The following is a 24,459-nucleotide window of genomic DNA, read 5'->3' as shown; positions in this document are numbered from 1 at the left end:
GGGGTCCCGGCATATACCGTACGAGCCATCATGGACTCAAGGCGTCGGGCAAGGGGCCTTCAGTACCTAGTGGAGTGGGAGGGGTATGGCCCGGAGGAGATATGCTGGGTACCGGTGGAGGACATCCTAGATCCTTCAATGCAACAGGAGTTTCACCGTCTCCACCCGGATCGCCTTGCATCCCGTCCTCCGGATCGTCCCCGAGGCCTGTGCCGGCGCGCTGCTGGAGCCGTGCGTCAAGGAGGGGTACTGTCACGACTTTGAAGTCGGCCCTTCTCCTTGTTCGTGTGGTGTTCGGCGGTCGATGTCACCGGCTTTCTAGTCACCATCGATCCATGTTTCAGTTTCGTTTTGTCTGTATTACACACACACCTGGTTTCTATTACATATCACGTTCCTTATTTAACCCTCTGGCATACATTCCTGTTCTGTCCGTGATTGTTTATGTCGTTAGTGGTTGTGTTTTGTGCTAGTGTTTTTTGTATGTTCCTATTTGGAATTTTGCTTGATATTTTGAATAAACTCGGTTATATTACTCAATACCTGTGTCCTGCGCCTGACTCCGCTATCACTCTGCACCTAATCACTGACAATTTACAATAGCAAAATCACAATAATCACAAGAATGGTGTCAGATCAAAGACTACGTTGAGACCGAAGGGAGCAAGGGTCTTTAAATTAAAGATCCAGGCAGCCTCTTGTTTTAACAATATATTGTCAAGGTCACCCCCTCTCATGTTCAATGCCAATATTACGTAGGGATTAAATCGAGTGGTTCGCTTCCAAAAAGTGGGCCGCAACTGTGTAAGTCGGGTTTTCGCACCTAATGGTGCTACAATGCTCTGAGATTCGTACTTTTAATTTGCCTTTTGTTTTACCCACATAATTTTTACCACAAGGACAAGTTATTAGATGAATAACTGCCTTAGGGTGGCAGGGTAGCCTAGTGGTTAGAGCGTTGGACTAGTAACCGAAAGGTTGCAAGTTCGAATCCCCGAGCTGACAAGGTACAAATCTGTCGTTCTGCCCCTGAACAGGCAGTTAACCCACTGTTCCTAGGCTGTCATTGAAAATAAGAATTTGTTCTTAACTGACTTGCCTAGTAAAATAAAGGTACAATTTAAATAGGGGATGTGATAACACCTTTGACTGGGATCTGTTTCCCTGTTTGGGGGTGTTTGAAGGATCTACATTTGTTTATGCCATTGCATAGAGTGCAATCATTACCTGTGTAGTTTCCATCCAAATAGATGTTGTGCAGGGATATTTTGGGGTGGTAAATCAGAATTTACCAATTGATCTCTGAGATTTATGCCCTGCAGAAATCAGTCAGAGAATTGACACTACTAGCGCGGTAACATATGTCCTACGGCTGAACTTCCTGCTTGAACATTGAATTCAAAAAACACTTAAAGTCCTTGTTTCCAAGAAATGTATCAACTGGTCATCAAAGAAAGTGCTAAAAGTGAGGGGTAATCTTCAATATGATGTTGACATTTCCTGCATTCCTTTTCATCTAAGAGTTGGGGAAATAAACATAACGTTTTCTTAACCTCACTGAAAAGGCCAAGAGCGGTGTTTGTGTGTTGAGATTCATAATTTAACTGGTCGGGAATAACTAACATTCCATTTAAGGGCTTTGAATAACCCTCAAACATCCAATCAATACACATTCTTGAAATGACTACCATTTTTAGAGAAGGGAGCAGACGGTCTGAATCTTCGGTTTAGCCCCTGATCAAGAATGAGACAGGCCAATATCAACAGAATGCAGTATTACATGATAGTGGAAATTGTCTGCGGATTTGTAAAGTAACTGCCTACTGAACTGCTAGTATACCACAAGCTGTTGTGAGTCTGTGCTTGGGCAACAGTTTCTACAGTTTCAGGAAGTAAAAAACATGAACTGAAAATAGTTCCACATAAAAAAACACCTTGGCAGTAGGTACTGTCCAAGAATACAGTCCAATTATAAACATGTTGAGGTGAGTTTCCCACATAATCACTATGATATCTGTTGTGGACTGTGCTACATCTCTAGAGCTGAGTGAGAGCTGAGACTGGAGACATAGGAGACATGTCACTCAGAGCCAGACTGGACGTTTCCTTCCTCTGCTCTGCTGCCACAGAGGTCACAATCCCCATTTATAACAGTGACAAAGTGACCTTTGGGCCATTCCCACACAAATAAAATACACTTAAAGCCACCACTGCCAGGTACATCAGCATAGAGACCCCGGGCCAGTTGGGAATGGGCCCGGAAAAACCGAGGGGTGGTGTTAGTTCTAAGGCTACACTGAGCTGAGGCTCACCTTCGACATGACCCACTGAATGGGAGTTTGTTTTATGATTTCCACTGTTCAAACACCAGTAAACAGGGCGGCTGGAGGTTCAGAGCTGGCGGAGAGGCCAGGGTCCTCGCTTCAGTTGTGATCACATGAGAATCATCTGTTTTGAGTCTTTGTAGTGAAAGTGGAATAAAAAAATGACAAGGACAGATTTTAAAAGGAGAAGAGGAATGAAGTGGAAAACACTGTACCAGTCGATCAGGGCCTCACCAACAAGTATCTACATGTCTAACTCACACCATGATTTCAGATGATCAAAATCATATTGTGATTGCAAAAATAATCAGACCTAATGTACGCAATAAAAACAACGTGCTCAGTGTAGATGCTGTGTAGCAGGCCCCTGATGCTCAATGTAGGTACTGTGTAACAGGCCTTTAATGCTCAATGTAGGTATTGTGTAACAGGACCTTAATGTTTAATGTAGGTACTGTGTAACTGTCACGAACCCCGCTTCCTGAGTCTGTGTTTGCCTGTGTTTCTGTCCTGGAGTGTGTTTCCGGTGTCCTGGAACGCACCCTGTCTGGTTGCCGGGCAGATTAGCTTGTTGGGAGATCGATGTTCACCTGTATCCCATCAGTAATCTGCACACCTGTCCTGATCATCACCTCTCCCCTTCAAAAGCTCTGACCTGACATCCATTCCCTGCCGGATCGTTAGCCATGAACAGTATGTTGTGCCATAGTATCAGCCTCAAGTTGGATAGAATTTGTTTTGTTGTTTTGTACGTCTTGCTTGCCTTCAACTTACCTCCGTTTGTTCTGTCTTCAGTTACTCACCCGGATCATTTACCCCATTCCCGCCTGGTCATCGGAGGATTCCGCTTCCCCATTGGATCCACCTATTTACTCCCATCAACTCACCACCGCTGCCCGCTACGCCACCTGGATGTATCTACCCACTCACATTCACTTGTAAATAAATACTCACCTTCTTCCTACTCTCCTTGTCCTGGTCTGCTTCTGGGTTCGATTTTGAAGAAACGTGACAGTAACAGGCATTTAAATCTTAATTTAGGTATTGTGCAACAGGCCTTTAATGCTAAATGTAGGTATTGGTAACAGGACCTTAATGCTCAATGTAGGCACTGTGTAACAGGCCCCTAATGCTCAATGTAGGTACTGTGCAAAATGCACCTAATGCTCAATGTAGGTACTGTGTATCAGTTCCCTAATGCTCAATGTAGGTACTGTGTATCAGTTCCCTAATGCTCAATGTAGGTACTGTGTATCAGTTCCCTAATGCTCAATGTAGGTACTGTGTAAAAGGCACCTAAATCTCAATGTAGGTGCTGTGTATCAGTTCCCTAATGCTCAATGTAGGTACTGTGTATCAGTTCCCTAATGCTCAATGTAGGTACTGTGTAACAGGCCCCTAATGCTCAATGTAGGTATTATGTAACAGGTCCCTTTTGCTCCATGTAGGTATTGCGTAACAGGCCTCTTTTGCACCATGTAGGTATTGTGTAACAGGTACCTAATGCTCAATATAGGTACTGTGTAACAGGCCCCTAATGCTCAATGTAGGTACTGTGCAAAATGCACCTAATGCTCAATGTAGGTACTGTGTATCAGTTCCCTAATGCTCAATGTAGGTACTGTGTATCAGTTCCCTAATGCTCAATGTAGGTACTGTGTAACAGGCCCCTAATGCTCAATGTAGGTATTATGTAACAGGTCCCTTTTGCTCCATGTAGGTATTGCGTAACAGGCCCCTAATGCTCAATATAGGTACTGTGTCTCAGTTCCCTAATGCTCAATGTAGGTACTGTGTAAAAGGCACCTAAATCTCAATGTAGGTACTGTATAAAAGGCACCTAAATCTCAATGTAGGTGCTGTGTATCAGTTCCCTAATGCTCAATGTAGGTATTTTGTAACAGGCCCCAAATGCTCAATGTAGGTATTGTGTAACAGGCCCCTGATGCGCAATGTAGGTCCATTGTAACAGGCCCCTAATGCTCAATGTAGGTATTGTGTAACATGCCCCCAATGCTCAATGTAGGTATTTTGTAACAGGCCCCAAATGCTCAATGTAGGTATTGTGTAACAGTCCCCAGATGCTCAATGTAGGTATTGTGTAACAGGCCCCAAATGCTCAATGTAGGTACTGCATATCAGTTCCCTTAAGCTCAATGTGGGTACTGTGTCACAGGCCCCTAATGCTCAAAGTAGGTACTGTGTAACAGGCCCCCAATGCTCAATGTAGATACTGTGTAACAGGCCCAAAATGCTCAATGTATTTACTCTGTAACAGGCCCTTAACGCTCAAAGTAGTTATTGTGTAACAGGCCCCAATACTTAAAGTAGGCATTGTGTAACAGGCCCCAATACTTAATGTAGGTGTTGTGTAACAGGCCCCAATACTTAATGTAGGTATTTTGTAACAGGCCCCCAATGTTCAATGTAGGTCCTGTGTAACAGGCCCTTAATGCTCCATGTAGGTATTGTTTAACAGGCCCCTCATGCTCAATATACTGTAGGTACTGTGTAACATGCCCCTAATGCTCAATGTAGGTATTTTGTAACAGGACCCCAATGCTCAATGTAGGTACTGTATAACAGGCCCTTAATGCTCAATGTAGGTACTGTGTAAAAGGCCCCTGATGCTCAATGTAGGTGCTGTGTATCAGTTCACTAATGCTCAATGTAGGTACTGTGTAGCAGGCCCCTTGTTAGACAAAGGAGAAGTGGGGGTCGACTAAGATGTCACTACAGAGTTAATAATTATAACAATTGAAATGCTAATCCTTTACACATGAATGCTCACTCATTCGGGAAAAATTGCAATCAACATACAGTGCCTTGCGAAAGTATTCGGCCCCCTTGAACTTTGCGACCTTTTGCCACATTTCAGGCTTCAAACATAAAGATATAAAACTGTATTTTTTTGTGAAGAATCAACAACAAGTGGGACACAATCATGAAGTGGAACGACATTTATTGGATATTTCAAACTTTTTTAACAAATCAAAAACTGAAAAATTGGGCGTGCAAAATTATTCAGCCCCTTTACTTTCAGTGCAGCAAACTCTCTCCAGAAGTTCAGTGAGGATCTCTGAATGATCCAAGGTTGACCTAAGTGACTAATGATGATAAATACAATCCACCTGTGTGTAATCAAGTCTCCGTATAAATGCACCTGCACTGTGATAGTCTCAGAGGTCCGTTAAAAGCGCAGAGAGCATCATGAAGAACAAGGAACACACCAGGCAGGTCCGAGATACTGTTGTGAAGAAGTTTAAATCCGGATTTGGATACAAAAATATTTCCCAAGCTTTAAACATCCCAAGGAGCACTGTGCAAGCGATAATATTGAAATGGAAGGAGTATCAGACCACTGCAAATCTACCAAGACCTGGCTGTCCCTCTAAACTTTCAGCTCATACAAGGAGAAGACTGATCAGAGATGCAGCCAAGAGGCCCATGATCACTCTGGATGAACTGCAGAGATCTACAGCTGAGGTGGGAGACTCTGTCCATAGGACAACAATCAGTCGTATATTGCACAAATCTGGCCTTTATGGAAGAGTGGCAAGAAGAAAGCCATTTCTTAAAGATATCCATAAAAAGTGTTGTTTAAAGTTTGCCACAAGCCACCTGGGAGACACACCAAACATGTGGAAGAAGGTGCTCTGGTCAGATGAAACCAAAATTGAACTTTTTGGCAACAATGCAAAACGTTATGTTTGGCGTAAAAGCAACACAGCTCATCACCCTGACCCTACCATCCCCACTGTCAAACATGGTGGTGGCAGCATCATGATTTGGGCCTGTTTTTCTTCAGCAGGGACAGGGAAGATGGTTAAAATTGATGGGAAGATGGATGGAGCCAAATACAGGACCATTCTGGAAGACTCCTGATGGAGTCTGCAAAAGACCTGAGACTGGGACGGAGATTTGTCTTCCAACAAGACAATGATCCAAAACATAAAGCAAAATCTACAATGGAATGGTTCAAAAATAAACATATCCAGGTGTTAGAATGGCCAAGACAAAGTCCAGACCTGAATCCAATCGAGAATCTGTGGAAAGAACTGAAAACTGCTGTTCACAAATGCTCTCCATCCAACCTCACTGAGCTTGAGCTGTTTGTGTAACAGGCCCGTAATGCTCAATGTATTTTACTGTGTAACAGGCCCTGTAACAGGCCCTTAATGTTCAATGTCATATCAACTGTATGAACTAACTAACCAATTAAATTGACTGGTTTTCTTGTGTAACAGGCCCTTAATGCTTAATTTAGGTATTGTGTAACAGGCCCTTAATGTTCAATGTCATATCAACTGTATGAACTAACTAACCAATTAAATTGACTGATTTTCTTTATTTTATATTATTTTATATTTTTTTACTTCTTATGGGCAGGTGGGACGGTAGCCGCTGTGTCAGATTTCAAAAAGGCTTTACGGCGAAAGCATACCATGCGATTATCTGAGGACAGCGCCCCGCTTACAAAAGCATACAAACATTTTCCAGCCAAGTAGAGGAGTCACAAAAGTCAGAAATAGTGATAAAATTAATCACTTACCTTTGATGATCTTCATATGTTTGCACTAATAAGACTCCCTGTTACACAATAAACATTAGTTTTGTTCGATAAAGTCCCCTCTTTATGTCCCAAAAACTCTGTTTTGTTGGCGCGTTTTGTTCAGTAATCCACTGGCTAAAGGGCGGTCAAAACATGCAGATGAATACATCCTAATAGTACCCGTAAAGTTTGTCGAAACATGTCAAATGGTGTTTATAATTCATCCTCAGGTTGTCTATTGTCTAAATAATCAATAATATTTCAACCAGACAATAGCGTTTTCAATAGAAAGGAAAAACAATGAACGGCGCACTATCGGTCATGCGCGCAAGCAGCTCTGCATTCTTCCCCTGTCCTCTGACCAAAAGGTATTTTTACTCGTAATTTTTCAAAATACAAGCCTGAAAGCATGTCTAAAGACTGTTGACATCTAGTGGAAGCTATAGGAACTGCAATCTAGGCCCTAACCCATAGCATAGTCAGTAGGCATTCCATGGAAAACAACTCACATCAAAAATATCCCACTTCCTGGATGGACTTTCCTCTGGTTTTCACCTGCCATATCAGTTCTGTTTTACTCACAGACTTTATTTTAACAGTTTTGGAAACTTGAGAGTGTTTTCTATCCAATACTACCGTGCATATAGATATCCTAGCTTCTGGGCCTGAGTTTATTCTGGGCCTGAGTTTACTTTGGGCACGTTTGTCATCCAAACTTCAAAATACTGTCCCCTACACAAGAGAGGTTTTAAATACATGTTTTTATGATTTCATCATACAGTGTAAATAACTTTTTAAACACCAACAGTTTCTCATTAAATAAAGGATTGTTGGAGTTCCTAATGAGAGAGGAGTGAATAAAGCAGTCTGTAGTCAGGCAGATCATTATGACAGGAAGGAATGTTGTTTTATTTGTTTCCTTTTCTCAGAAACCAATATGTCTGTCAACAGAGAGCACAGGGACAATGGAAGGGGAAAAGGGATGCTTTTGGCTCTTTCTTTTTGATTTCAGCACAAACATGCTCAGACATTGTTCGGTTTTCAGCTAATTAAGCTGTTTTAAAGAGAGCTGGTCTAACACTGACATCTTGGCAGGGAATCATGGAGTCAATGGGGCGAAACTGAAGGAGAGACATTTATGGGGTAGCTTTAGCCATTGTTTCTCCACAAGGATCTTTTCTCCTTGACCGCCTCTGCTGCAGTGACCTGTACATGGAGAAGAATGCAAAGCCTAACCTCGTCATTCCCCACAAAAGGGACAATTGCAGAATAAGAATTTCACGGCGCTGTGCTGCAGCTCTCCTCTGCCAAGATTCCAGGGATATTTTGTCAGTTCTTCAGGGATTGTAATTCACTCTCTTTAGAGCAACACCATGTAGCAAAACTCTGGGGCATTCTGCAACACAGATGGGCCATACTGGACATCATGGGTTTGGTCTGCTTTTTCCCTTGGGCTACATATGTATTGTTGTAAGAGTATTCAAATATTATCATAAACCTTTGTGAATTTCAAGACATTTCAAAGGTGATTGTTACAACGAAAACACTTCCTCTTCACAATGCAGTGTTAATATAATCACTGGAGAGAGCATTGGATAAATATCTACTTCATAGCCAGCCTGCTGGCCACATGAATACTTCTATCTAACCACCGCTTAATGGAGTCTGGTCTAAATGGAGTCTGGTCTATATATTGCATGTAAGTGTTTATGGAAGCCACTATCCATTCAAAATGTATAAAATAAAACTGTCCCAATAAAATAAGAGGACCTGATCATTCAACTGACTGGGTAGCCAAATGATTCCACACGTTTGTGACATTAGTAAATGTTTTAGTAAATGTTTAGTAAAGGCTCTCTTTTATTCCCCAGGTCATTGCTGCAAAATGAGAATGTGTTCTCAGTCAACTTACCTGGTAAAATAACGGATAAATACATTTAAAAAGTAAATGATTTAGTAAATGTTGTAGTAAATGATTTAGTAAATGTTGTAGTAAATGATTTAGTAAATGTTGTAGTAAATGATTTAGTAAATGATTTTGCAAATGTTTTAGTAAATGTTTTAGTAAATGTTTTAGTAAATGTTGTAGTAAATGATTTAGTAAATGATTTAGTAAATGTTGTAGTAAATGTTTTAGTAAATGTTGTAGTAAATGATTTAGTAAATGATTTAGTAAATGTTGTAGTAAATGATTTAGTAAATGTTGTAGTAAATGATTTAGTAAATGTTGTAGTAAATGATTTAGTAAATGATTTTGCAAATGTTTTAGTAAATGTTTTAGTAAATGATTTAGTAAATGTTTTAGTAAATGTTTTAGTCAATTATTTAGTAAATGATTTAGTAAATGTTTTAGTAAATGATTTAGCAAAGTCTTCAAGAATGTTGTTTCTGCCACCTGTTCCTCCTTTAATGAGTGTTTCTCAAACTCTTAGATTAAAAAGGTATGATGAATGTGAAGGAATGGACCGCTTTGAGAATATCTACTGGTTCATCTGCAGCGGCTACAAGGCCCCCTTCTGTATCAGTTAGCTCTATTTGATACTTGTCCAACTTGTTTTGTTATACCAACCCAGGCTTGTCTCTAATAGCAATGCGGACCCTTCCCTCGGTCAGATGGCAATACTGATATTGGGCTCAAGACTTCTTTCATCTGTAGTGGCCGTAACTCTTTCAATCATCATTTTAAGATTTAAAACAAAATGATCAACACCAACTGCTACTTTTCATCACTTTGCCAGTTTTGGTCTCTTTTGCAAGAGCCATGTGTTGTCATAATGTAATGCTGTTACACAAAGTGTTTAGTGTCGTTTCAGAAGAGCCAGCACAGGAACAACAGTGTTTAGTGTCGTTTCAGCAGAGCCAGCACATGAACAACAAAGTGTTTAGTGTCGTTTCAGCAAAGCCAGCACATGAACAACAAAGTGTTTAGTGTCGTTTCAGCAGAGACAGCACATGAACAACAAAGTGTTTAGTGTCGTTTCAGAAGACCCAGCACATGAACAACAAAGTGTTTAGTGTCGTTTCAGCAGAGCCAGCACATGAACAACAAAGTGTTTAGTGTCGTTTCAGAAGAGCCAGCACATGAACAACAAAGTGTTTAGTGTCGTTTCAGCAGAGCCAGCACATGAACAACAAAGTGTTTAGTGTCGTTTCAGCAGAGACAGCACATGAACAACAAAGTGTTTAGTGTCGTTTCAGCAGAGACAGCACATGAACAACAAAGTGTTTAGTGTCGTTTCAGCAGAGCCAGCACAGGAACAACAAAGTGTTTAGTGTCGTTTCAGCAGAGCCAGCACAGGAACAACAAAGTGTTTAGTGTCGTTTCAGCAGAACCAGCACAGGAACAACAAAGTGTTTAGTGTCGTTTCAGCAGAACCAGCACAGGAACAACAAAGTGTTTAGTGTCGTTTCAGCAGAGCCAGCACATGAACAACAAAGTGTTTAGTGTCGTTTCAGCAGAGCCAGCACATGAACAACAAAGTGTTTAGTGTCGTTTCAGCAGAACCAGCACAGGAACAACAAAGTGTTTAGTGTCGTTTCAGCAGAACCAGCACATGAACAACAAAGTGTTTAGTGTCGTTTCAGCAGAGACAGCACATGAACAACAAAGTGTTTAGTGTCGTTTCAGAAGAGCCAGCACATGAACAACAAAGTGTTTAGTGTCGTTTCAGCAGAGCCAGCACATGAACAACAAAGTGTTTAGTGTCGTTTCAGCAGAGCCAGCACATGAACAACAAAGTGTTTAGTGTCGTTTCAGCAGAGCCAGCACATGAACAACAAAGTGTTTAGTGTCGTTTCAGCAGAGACAGCACATGAACAACAAAGTGTTTAGTGTCGTTTCAGCAGAGACAGCACATGAACAACAAAGTGTTTAGTGTCGTTTCAGCAGAACCAGCACAGGAACAACAAAGTGTTTAGTGTCGTTTCAGCAGAGCCAGCACAGGAACAACAAAGTGTTTAGTGTCGTTTCAGCAGAGCCAGCACAGGAACAACAAAGTATTTAGTGTCGTTTCAGCAGAACCAGCACAGGAACAACAAAGTGTTTAGTGTCGTTTCAGCAGAGCCAGCACATGAACAACAAAGTGTTTAGTGTCGTTTCAGCAGAGCCAGCACATGAACAACAAAGTGTTTAGGGTCGTTTCAGCAGAACCAGCACAGGAACAACAAAGTGTTTAGTGTCGTTTCAGCAGAACCAGCACAGGAACAACAAAGTGTTTAGTGTCGTTTCAGCAGAGCCAGCACAGGAACAACAAAGTGTTTAGTGTCGTTTCAGCAGAACCAGCACAGGAACAACAGTGTTTAGTGTCGTTTCAGCAGAGCCAGCACAGGAACAACAAAGTGTTTAGTGTCGTATCAGGAGAGCCAGCACAGGAACAACAAAGTGTTTAGTGTCGTTTCAGCAGAGACAGCACAGGAACAACAAAGTGTTTAGTGTCGTATCAGCAGAGCCAGCACAGGAACAACAAAGTGTTTAGTGTCGTTTCAGCAGAGCCAGCACAGGAACAACAAAGTGTTTAGTGTCGTTTCAGCAGAAGCAGCACAGGAACAACAAAGTGTTTAGTGTCGTTTCAGCAGAACCAGCACAGGAACAACAAAGTGTTTAGTGTCGTTTCAGCAGAACCAGCACAGGAACAACAAAGTGTTTAGTGTCGTTTCAGCAGAGCCAGCACAGGAACAACAAAGTGTTTAGTGTCGTTTCAGCAGAGCCAGCACATGAACAACAAAGTGTTTAGTGTCGTTTCAGCAGAGCCAGCACATGAACAACAAAGTGTTTAGTGTCGTTTCAGCAGAGCCAGCACATGAACAACAAAGTGTTTAGTGTCGTTTCAACAGAGCCAGCACAGGAACAACAAAGTGTTTAGTGTCGTTTCAGCAGAGCCAGCACATGAACAACAAAGTGTTTAGTGTCGTTTCAGCAGAGCCAGCACATGAACAACAAAGTGTTTAGTGTCGTTTCAGCAGAGCCAGCACATGAACAACAAAGTGTTTAGTGTCGTTTCAGAAGAGCCAGCACATGAACAACAAAGTGTTTAGTGTCATTTCAGCAGAACCAGCACAGGAACAACAAAGTGTTTAGTGTCGTTTCAGCAGAGCCAGCACATGAACAACAAAGTGTTTAGTGTCGTTTCAGCAGAGCCAGCACATGAACAACAAAGCACACCAATTATAGAGTCATTTATGTGTATGTTGAGGCTTCAAATGGGTCCTGCTTTCTATTTTGCTGGGGTCACAAAATAGAAAGCTATCTGAAATATTGTTTTATTATGGAACTTGTGATCTCTCTCTTAGTTCAATGTCCAAGAAAAAATATTTTGTTCCTTGTAATAGTTTGGCTCTAAAAGTGTCCACACATTGCTTGTGCGTCTGTACCAGCATGTGTTTCTGGGATTGTTCTGGAAGGGGAAATGGCCAAACAGCAGGAAGCAGAAGATAAACAGGCAATTGGTGACTCATTAAAAAAGGCAACAGTGGCCAACATTGTAGAGGGTGTAAGGACCCTCGTTCCAACTGGGCTATAAACTTTTTCTCCACCAGCTGGACCAAGCATCTGTCAACACGCGCGAGGAGAGATAATCTGCTACAAATGATATTGAAGAGCCGTGTTTAAAAAACCTGACGACTTACGTAACCGTGCTGATTGAGAGCCCAGGGAACGGTTTGAGCAATGACACAGCTTAATGTCACCAAGTTATGGCCGCCGCGGCCGCTGTGCCGGGTGTCTGTTTGTTCCACTCCTCTCTGGACGCTAACTGTGGCCAAACCAAGTCGTACCGTTGAACGCTGGATCTGGTTTCACAAAGCAAACCCTACAATGGACTGGGTGGCTGACTGGAAAGACAGGGTTTAGTTCTACTTGGGTTGGTCACACCCATTCTGAGAGAGAGTTACATTATCAAGGCTTTTCCAGTGGACCATGGTACATTGTATATAGAAGGCTATGCTATGGCATGTTTATCAATACAATACCTTTCCCTAAAGCAGGACAATTCAACTCTGGTTCTGGAGGACCAAAACACTGGTTTTCATTCTTGCCTTTTAAACGTGGATTCAGACCTGGGAAACCAGGTGAATTGAATAGCTCTAACCCTGCCCTGAAGTAAACTGTGAGGGGAAGACCCTATAGTCAATATAGTAAACTCCCCAACATCTAATACGTTTATACCAGCATAATGTTAGCATAAATAAAGTTGTCTCTCCTTCCCTGGGGTTTATAAGGACACTAATTACAGTACAAGTGCAGATAAAGGCATGAGAAATACATGAGATGGGACAACACCACATCTAGTTCCCTTCCAAAGGACAAATGTCTTCAACTTCAAAGCATCAGGGTATAACTCTGAGTTTAAGAAACTTTATGAGTCCCTCAACTAATTTTTCTGGAATATGAAATGAGCATATGGCTGAGAACAGCGCAGGGCTACACAGTCAATTTCCCCGATGTCACATTGGGACAGGGGTGACATTCATATTAATACTATCCCCTTGGCCCTGCGTTCTATTTTACTTGGAACAACACACAAGAGAGACATGGAGTTTTCGGTACTGCCATGTTGCCTGACAAATCAAATTCAAATGTTGAGCGTGGACACCAGAGCGACAGAAGCTGGTTCTCAGCTGCCAAAGTTTGAGACGCTCACCATTCTCAAAGCAGCATTAAAAACCTGCTGTTTCATGCTTATGAATTACATTTTTTTTTAAATGGCCCTGTTCTTGGGCAGAGTTGTGCCCACACTAGGCAGATGGGATACAATATGGCCTGTTTTTGCCTGGACAGATGTGGTGCGTGTAATGTAGTTTAATTTACACCATCCAGGTAGCTATGTTAAAAATATTACTTTTCTCTGTGCTTCTCCGAGCATGGTGGATCTGCACCTTCACCCTCTACCAACATCTGGAGATATGGGCACCTTCACCGTCTGCCAACATCTAGAGCTGTGGGGACCTTCACCCTGTGCCAACATCTAGAGCTGTGGGCACCTTCACCCTCTGCCAACATCTAGAGCTGTGGGCACCTTCACCCTCTGCCAACATCTGGAGATGTGGGAACCTTCACCCTCTGCCAACATCTAGAGCTGTGGGCACCTTCACCCTCTGCAAACATCTAGAGCTGCTGGCATCTTCACCCTCTGCCAACATCTGGAGATGTGGGAACCTTCACCCTCTGCCAAAATCTAGAGCTGTGGGCACCTTCACCCTCTGCCAACATCTGGAGCTGTGGGCACCTTCACCCTCTGCCAACATCTGGAGTTGTGGGCACCTTCACCCTCTGCCAAGAAGCTAACTTCTCATTGGTGGTGAGCTGTGTTGCCAGATCAGCAGTGAGGCTCACACAGCACCTAGTGTAGCAGTACATCCAGTCAGGACAGGACATACCAACATGCTAACAAGTAGGGGTCTCTCTGGCTTAGGACAGCGGCTTAAGGGAAGAGGGTCCTCTATAGTTCAGAGGGGCCACACTCAGCTCTGGATGAACGTGTCCTGCTCAACACCCATCAAGTGTGACAGTCAGCGGGCTCCACCCCTTGAGTAAGGATTGAAGTGAAAGGGTGTCAATCATTCTGGCTGCTTAGGGGTCCGATGCAGTCTGGCTCAACATGGGCCTGTCATGGACGGATGGACAAGTGGATTTTCCCACCTCGTAGGGGGTCCGGCTGGGTCTGCCGGGGCAAGGCTAACACAGATAGCAGATTTAAGCAGTTCACTTTCAAGCAGGGGCTAAATGTGAACTTATCCTCTATGAATGGTACAGATGCTGAGAGAAAAAGTTTTAAAGAATGGTCTGAAAGATACAGATAATAGGGAGAGAAAAGTTCCCACAAAGAATGTTATGAGAAATCTATTTCAGTTGTCTTAGAAATGGTTTGCACAAGGTAAAAATAATAATAGACAAGGTTCTGAAGCCCAATTACACAATAAACAGAACAATTTCACAGTCCATTCAGGCAGCAGGCAATTATCCAACTTACTGATGCAATAAAGCCCTTAATTAAATGTAGCTATGCTTGTTTTACACAGTGGCGGTTTTACATGGTGTCACACTAAGATGGGGTTTTACATGGTGACATACTAAGATGTGGTTTTACATAGTGACATACTAAGATGTGGTTTTACATAGCGACATACTAAGATGGAGTTTTACATCGTGACATACTAAGATGTGGTTTTACATAGTGACATGCTAAGATGTGGTTTTACACAGTGACATACTAAGATGTGGTTTTACATAGTGACATACTAAGATGTGGTTTTACATAGTGACATACTAAGATGTGGTTTTACATGGTGACATACTAAGATGTGGTTTTACATAGTGACATACTAAGATGTGGTTTTACATAGTGTCATACTAAGATGTGGTTTTACATAGTGACATACTAAGATGTGGTTTTACAAGGTGACATACTAAGATGTGGTTTTACGTTTTACATGGTGTCAAACTAAGATGTGGTTTTACATGGTGGCATACTAAGATGTGGTTTTACATAGTGACATACTAAGATGTGGTTTTACATGGTGACATACTAAGATGTGGTTTTACAAGGTGACATACTAAGATGTGGTTTTACATAGTGACATACTAAGATGTGGTTTTACATAGTGACATACTAAGATGTGGTTTTACATAGTGACATACTAAGATGTGGCTTTACATGGTCTCATACTAAGATGTGGTTTTACATAGTGACATACTAAGATGTGGTTTTACATAGTGACATACTAAGATGTGGTTTTACATAGTGACATACTAAGATGTGGTTTTACATAGTGACATACTAAGATGTGGTTTTACATAGTGACATACTAAGATGTGGCTTTACATGGTCTCATACTAAGATGTGGTTTTACATAGTGACATACTAAGATGTGGTTTTACATAGTGACATACTAAGATGTGGTTTTACAAGGTGACATACTAAGATGTGGTTTTACGTTTTACATGGTGTCAAACTAAGATGTGGTTTTACATGGTGGCATACTAAGATGTGGTTTTACATAGTGACATACTAAGATGTGGTTTTACATGGTGGCATACTAAGATGTGGTTTTACATAGTGACATACTAAGATGTGGTTTTACATGGTGACATACTAAGATGTGGTTTTACATGGTCTCATACTAAGAGGTGGTTTTACATAGTGACATACTAAGATGTGGTTTTACATGGTCTCATACTAAGAGGTGGTTTTACATAGTGACATACTAAGATGTGGTTTTACATAGTGACATACTAAGAGGTGGTTTTACATAGTGACATACTAAGATGTGGTTTTACATAGTGACATACTAAGAGGTGGTTTTACATAGTGACATACTAAGATGTGGTTTTACATAGTGACATACTAAGAGGTGGTTTTACATAGTGACATACTAAGATGTGGTTTTACGTAGTGACATACTAAGATATGGTTTTACATCGTGACATACTAAGATGTGGTTTTACATAGTGACATACTAAGATGTGGTTTTACATCGTGACATACTAAGATGTGGTTTTACATAGTGACATACTAAGATGTGGTTTTACGTTTTACATGGTCTCATACTAAGATGTGGTTTTACATAGTGACATACTAAGATGTGGTTTTATATGGTGACATACTAAGATGTGGTTTTACATAGTGACATACTAAGATGTCGTTTTACATCGTGACATACTAAGATGTGGTTTTACATCGTGACATACTAAGATGTGGTTTTACATAGTGACATACTAAGATGTGGTTTTACGTTTTACATGGTCTCATACTAAGATGTGGTTTTACATAGTGACATACTAAGATGTGGTTTTACATAGTGACATACTAAGATGTGGTTTTACGTTTTACATGGTCTCATACTAAGATGTGGTTTTACATAGTGACATACTAAGATGTGGTTTTACATGGTGACATACTAAGATGTGGTTTTACATAGTGACATACTAAGATGTGGTTTTACGTTTTACATGGTCTCATACTAAGATGTGGTTTTACATAGTGACATACTAAGATGTGGTTTTACATGGTGACATACTTAAATGCGGTTTTACATAGTGACATCCTAAGATGTGGTTTTACATAGTGACATACTAAGATGTGGTTTTACATGGTATCAAACTAAGATGTGGTTTTACATGGTATCAAACTAAGATGTGGTTTTACATAGTGACATACTAAGATGTGGTTTTACATAGTGACATCCTAAGATGTGGTTTTACATGGTCTCATACTAAGATGTGGTTTTACATGGTCTCATACTAAGATGTGGTTTTACATGGTCTCATACTAAGATGTGGTTTTACATGGTCTCATACTAAGATGTGGTTTTACATGGTCTCATACTAAGATGTGGTTTTACATAGTGACATACTAAGATGTGGTTTTACATAGTGACATACTAAGATGTGGTTTTACATAGTGACATACTAAGATGTGGTTTTACATGGTCTCATACTAAGATGTGGTTTTACATGGTCTCATACTAAGATGTGGTTTTACATGGTCTCATACTAAGATGTCGTTTTACATGGTATCAAACTAAGATGTGTTTGTACATGGTGTCATACTAAGATGTGGTTTTACATAGTGACATACTAAGATGTGGTTTTACATAGTGACATACTAAGATGTGGTTTTACATAGTGACATACTAAGATGTGGTTTTACATGGTCTCATACTAAGATGTGGTTTTACATGGTCTCATACTAAGATGTGGTTTTACATGGTCTCATACTAAGATGTGGTTTTACATGGTCTCATACTAAGATGTGGTTTTACATGGTCTCATACTAAGATGTGGTTTTACATAGTGACATACTAAGATGTGGTTTTACATGGTCTCATACTAAGATGTGGTTTTACATGGTCTCATACTAAGATGTGGTTTTACATAGTGACATACTAAGATGTGGTTTTACATAGTGACATACTAAGATGTGGTTTTACATAGTGACATACTAAGATGTGGTTTTACATAGTGACATACTAAGATGTGGTTTTACATAGTGACATACTAAGATGTGGTTTTACATAGTGACATACTAAGATGTGGTTTTACATAGTGACATACTAAGATGTGGTTTTACATGGTCTCATACTAAGATGTGGTTTTACATGGTCTCATACTAAGATGTGGTTTTACATGGTCTCATACTAAGATGTGGTTTTACATGGTCTCATACTAAGATGTGGTTTTACATGGTCTCATACTAAGATGTGGTTTTACATAGTGACATACTAAGATGTGGTTTTACATAGTGACATACTAAGATGTGGTTTTACATAGTGACATACTAAGATGTGGTTTTACATGGTCTCATACTAAGATGTGGTTTTACATGGTCTCATACTAAGATGTGGTTTTACATGGTCTCATACTAAGATGTCGTTTTACATGGTATCAAACTAAGATGTGTTTGTACATGGTGTCATACTAAGATGTGGTTTTACATAGTGACATACTAAGATGTGGTTTTACATAGTGACATACTAAGATGTGGTTTTACATAGTGACATACTAAGATGTGGTTTTACATGGTCTCATACTAAGATGTGGTTTTACATGGTCTCATACTAAGATGTGGTTTTACATGGTCTCATACTAAGATGTCGTTTTACATGGTCTCATACTAAGATGTGGTTTTACATAGTGACATACTAAGATGTGGTTTTACATGGTCTCATACTAAGATGTGGTTTTACATGGTCTCATACTAAGATGTGGTTTTACATAGTGACATACTAAGATGTGGTTTTACATAGTGACATACTAAGATGTGGTTTTACATAGTGACATACTAAGATGTAGTTTTACATGGTCTCATACTAAGATGTGGTTTTACATGGTCTCATACTAAGATGTGGTTTTACATGGTCTCATACTAAGATGTCGTTTTACATGGTATCAAACTAAGATGTGTTTGTACATGGTGTCATACTAAGATGTGGTTTTACATAGTGACATACTAAGATGTGGTTTTACATAGTGACATACTAAGATGTGGTTTTACATAGTGACATACTAAGATGTGGTTTTACATGGTCTCATACTAAGATGTGGTTTTACATGGTCTCATACTAAGATGTGGTTTTACATGGTCTCATACTAAGATGTGGTTTTACATGGTCTCATACTAAGATGTGGTTTTACATGGTCTCATACTAAGATGTGGTTTTACATAGTGACATACTAAGATGTGGTTTTACATGGTCTCATACTAAGATGTGGTTTTACATGGTCTCATACTAAGATGTGGTTTTACATAGTGACATACTAAGATGTGGTTTTACATAGTGACATACTAAGATGTGGTTTTACATAGTGACATACTAAGATGTGGTTTTACATAGTGACATACTAAGATGTGGTTTTACATAGTGACATACTAAGATGTGGTTTTACATAGTGACATACTAAGATGTGGTTTTACATAGTGACATACTAAGATGTGGTTTTACATGGTCTCATACTAAGATGTGGTTTTACATGGTCTCATACTAAGATGTGGTTTTACATGGTCTCATACTAAGATGTGGTTTTACATGGTCTCATACTAAGATGTGGTTTTACATGGTCTCATACTAAGATGTGGTTTTACATAGTGACATACTAAGATGTGGTTTTACATGGTCTCATACTAAGATGTGGTTTTACATAGTGACATACTAAGATGTGGTTTTACATAGTGACATACTACGATGTGGTTTTACATGGTCTCATACTAAGATGTGGTTTTACATGGTCTCATACTAAGATGTGGTTTTACATGGTCTCATACTAAGATGTGGTTTTACATAGTGACATACTAAGATGTGATATCATATCAGCTGCTCACACAGTTAAAACACACTGTTCCCTCTTAAGTGTAAATCTACTGGGCAGCAATTCAAATTCATGAAAATATAAATAGTATATTAATGAGATATTAAACACACTCCAAGTTGAAATCAGGTATAAATAACATAATTTCGTAACTTCATCAAACAAATGTATTGTTGTGGTTAATGGATCTCTAATTACATTACAATTATTCTCAATAAGCAGCAACTTCTTAGTAAATGAACTTGGGTTGAAATAGTGTGTCCAGCATTCAGTGTTTCAAAAGAAATGATCCCATGGGAATGCAAGCTGTTGTTGAATCAGGAGTTCACCAAGATCTATAATAAGACCAACATGGACAGAAGTTATACTCTGATGTCAGACCTTACAATTCACATTTTAACTTTCGTTATGTGAAAAACATTGCAAATAGAACATGTAAATCAGAATGGTATTCTGAATGCCCAGTTATAGAGGTACAACACTGACAGAATGAGGACCTTTAATGCCAACTATGTTCAGTTCCCTTTCTGTGAATAATTAGTGTGTGTCAATATTGTGCCCCATAGTAACCATATGGTTAGTCCGGGCAGACAGGCGATTGTTTGGTGCTGTGAAATATTGTGTTGCCCTGTGAGTGCTGGAGCCAGTGGATGCAGGAACTGTTGTTCAGACTGACAGTTACATTGTGTGAGTGAATGGGAAAACTTCTGAGGCAGAAATGCGAGTGGACCCAGACAGAATGTCCTGACCCTGGATAGAAAGGCCGATTTGACATGGTATAGGCTCTTCCTTCATCTCCCACCACTAGCCATTAGGCAGACCAAAAGGAAGCCCACTTAACTTATGGGTGCCTTTCAAATAGGAAATAAAAAAACTAATATTTATGTCAGACATGTTGCGGAAAAAGCCTTTCTCCCCCACTGTACTTTGATTTAGTGAAACAGGTTTCTTAACAATAGCGTACCTGTTAGCTTTCTTAAACAGGAAAACAACAACAGTTGACATGACACCAGAATACAAATATTTAGTCAGATTTAACAGAAACATTAGCTCTATAAATGGTCATATTTCATGGACTGTCTTTGGTATTTATTTGGATGTCAGCCATCCACAAATGTTTTCTTACGTTTATTTGCCAGGGACCCTATGCATCTTTATTGCTTTTGACTGCACGTAGCTTCAGTGACTGTTCAGTCAGTTGTAATGATGAATTCCATAAAATCATCAATGCTTTACATACAGTGCATTCAGAAAGTATTCAGACCCCTTGACTTTTTCCACATTTTGTTACACAACAGCCTTATTCTAAAATGGATTCAGTTTTAAGTTTTTAAAAATCCTGTTAAATCTACACACAATACCCCATAATGACAAAGCAAAAACAGGTTTTTAGAAATTTATTAAAAGTAAAAAACTGAAATACTTTATTTTTTACATAAGCATTCAGACCCTTTGCTATGAGACTCAAATGAGCTCAATTATCATCCTTGAGATGTTTCTACAACTTGATTGCAGTCCACCTGTGGTAAATTCAATTGATTTGACATCACTTGGAAAGGCACACACCCGTCTACATAAGGTCCCACAGTTGACAGTGTAAAAACCAACCCACGAGGTCGAAGGAATAGTCCGTAGAGCTCCGGGACAGGATTGTGTCAAGGCACAGATCTGGGGAAGGGTAAAAAAAAATGTCTGCAGCATTGAAGTTCCCAAGAACACAGTGGCCTCCATCATTCTTCAATGGAAGAAGTTTGGAACCACCAAGACTATCTAGAGTTGGCCGCCTGGCCAAACTGAGCAATCAGGGGAGAAGGGACTTGGTCAGGGAGGGGAGGGGACCAAGGGATATATGACCATGGGATGATAACTTATATGACCATGGGATGATACCCTATATGACCATGGGATGATACTCTATATGACCATGGCATGTTACCCTATATGACCATGGCATGTTACCCTATATGACCATGGGATGATACCCTATATGACCATGGGATGATACCCTATATGACCATGGCATGTTACCCTATATGACCATGGCATGTTACCCTATATGACCATGGGATGATACCCTATATGACCATGGGATGATACCCTATATGACCATGGGATGATACCCTATATGACCATGGGATGATACTCTATATGACCATGGCATGTTACCCTTAATGACCATGGCATGTTACCCTATATGACCATGGGATGATACCCTATATGACCATGGGATGATACCCTATATGACCATGGCATGTTACCCTATATGACCATGGCATGTTACCCTATATGACCATGGGATGATACCCTATATGACCATGGGATGATACCCTATATGACCATGGGATGATACCCTATATGACCATGGCATGTTACCCTATATGACCATGGCATGTTACCCTATATGACCATGGGATGATACCCTATATGACCATGGGATGATACCCTATATGACCATGGGATGATACCCTATATGACCATGGCATGGTCCCCACACCTTGTCATTGGATTTTCAACATTGCAGAACATGTTTTGTTTTTGTAAACTTAAATATTTAGAAAAGTAAGGCACTACTTGGTTGCACAGCCTTCGGTCAAGATAATTGCAGACAAACTCTTCTGTAGCCACCATTGAGCTTGCCGCACCTTTCTAATGGCAATTTGGCCCACCTTTCAGCAGCAAAATGAAGAAATTCTGTAATGTTTCAGGGGTACCCTCCACCACCTGCTATTTTCAGCTCTCACCATAGGTTATAATGGATGTGATTTAAAAATATATATATATATTTCACTTTAATTTAACCAGGTATGCCAGTTGAGAACAAGTTCTCATTTACAACTGCGACCTGGCCAAGATAGAGCAAAGCAGTGTGACAAAAACAACAACACAGAGTTACACATGGGATAAACAAACATACAGTCAATAACACAATAGAAAAGTCCATGTACAGGTATGGCAATAATTTATTTTTTTATTTTTTATTTCACCTTTATTTGACCAGGGGGGCCAGTTGAGGCCAAGTTCTCATTTGCAACTGTGACCTGGCCAAGATAAAGCAAAGCAGTTCGACACAAACAAAAACACAGAGTTACACATGGAATAAACAAACATACAATCAATAATACAGTAGAAAAGTCTATATACAGCATGTGCAAATGAGGTAGGATAAGAGAGGTAAGGCAATAAATAGGCTATGGTGGCGAAATAATTACAATTTAGCATTAATACTGGAGTGATAGACGTGCAGATGATGATGTGCATGTAGATATACTGGGGTGCAAAAGAGCAACAACAAAAAAATAACAATTTGGGGATGAGGTAGTTGGGTGTGCTATTTACAGATGGGCTGTGTACAGGTAGAGTGATCGGTAAGCTGCTCTGACAGCTGATGCTTAAAGTTAGAGAGGGAGAAATAAGTCAAAAGATATGTCGAAAGCCTTGGCCAGATCGATGAAGACGGCTGCACAGTACTGTTTTTTATCTATGGTGGTTATGATATCTTGTAGGAACTTGAGCGTGGAAGAGGTGCATCCATGACCAGCTCGGAAACCAGATTGCATAGTGGAGAAGGTACGGTTTGGATTTGATATGGTCGGTGATCGATATGGTCGGTTGCAACAATTTCGTCAGGTAATTTTAGAAAGAGAGAGTCCAGATTGTCTAGCCCGGCTGATTTGTAGGGTCCAGATTTTGCCACTCTTTCAGAACATCAGCTATCTGGATTTGGGTGAAGGAGAAATGGTCGAGGCTTGGGCAAGTTGCTGTGGGGGTGCAGGGCTGTTGACCGGGGTAGGGGTAGCCAGGTGGAAAGCATGGCCAGCCATAGAAAAATGCTTAATTCTCAATTATCGTGGATTTATCAGTGGTGACAGTGTTTTCTAGCCTCAGTGCAGTGGGCAGCTGCTCTTATTCTCCATAGACTTTACAGTGTTCCAGAACTTTTTAGAGTTTGTGATACAGGATGCAAATTTCTGTTTGAAAAAGCTAGCCTTTGCTTTCCTAACTGCCTGTGCATATTGGTTCCTAACTTCCCTGATACATCTGGACCCTATGATCACTCGGCTACACCTGGCTTAACTGGGGTCTCCAGAGACGCAACCTCTGTCATCGTCACTCAATGCCTAGGTTTACCTCCACTGTACTCACATCCTACCATACCCTTGTCTGTACATTATGCCCTGAGTCTATTCTACCACACCCAGAAATCCTTTTCCTGCTCCTTTTATTCTCTGTTCCCAAAGCACTAGACGACCAGTTCTTATAGCCGTTAGACGTACCCTTATCCTACTCCTCCTCTGTTCCTCTGGTGATGTAGAAGTTAACCCAGGCCCTGTAGCTGCCAGATTATAAAGTATAAAAATCCGTACCACATTGGGTGAGGCGGGATGCAGGAAAGTATATTCAATTCGTCGATGGAAAGTGAGATTAAAATTGATATACGAAAAAACAAGAAAGAAAACTTGAAGTACACAGGACAAGACAAACACACGTCCAACTTCTACGCCATCTTGGATATTATGATTCAGCTCTCACCATAGCTTATGGATGTGATTCAGCTCTCACCATAGGTTACGGATGTGATTCAGATATGGACTCCTAGTGTTTCTTCTTGAACCATTCCAGAGTGCTTTTGATGTGAGTTTGGAGTTGATGTAATATCAACTAACTAATAATAAACACATATTGATGTTTTGAAGAAATGTTTCACCTTCTGTAAGTTTAAGAAATATTGCCTTGTGATTTGTAATTTGGTTTGCAAAATTCTGCATATATTTAAGACATTT

This window comes from Oncorhynchus kisutch, linkage group LG11 (assembly GCF_002021735.2).
Source record: "Oncorhynchus kisutch isolate 150728-3 linkage group LG11, Okis_V2, whole genome shotgun sequence".
Classification (NCBI taxonomy): Eukaryota; Metazoa; Chordata; class Actinopteri; order Salmoniformes; family Salmonidae; genus Oncorhynchus; species Oncorhynchus kisutch.
This window is presented reverse-complemented; position numbering follows the sequence as displayed.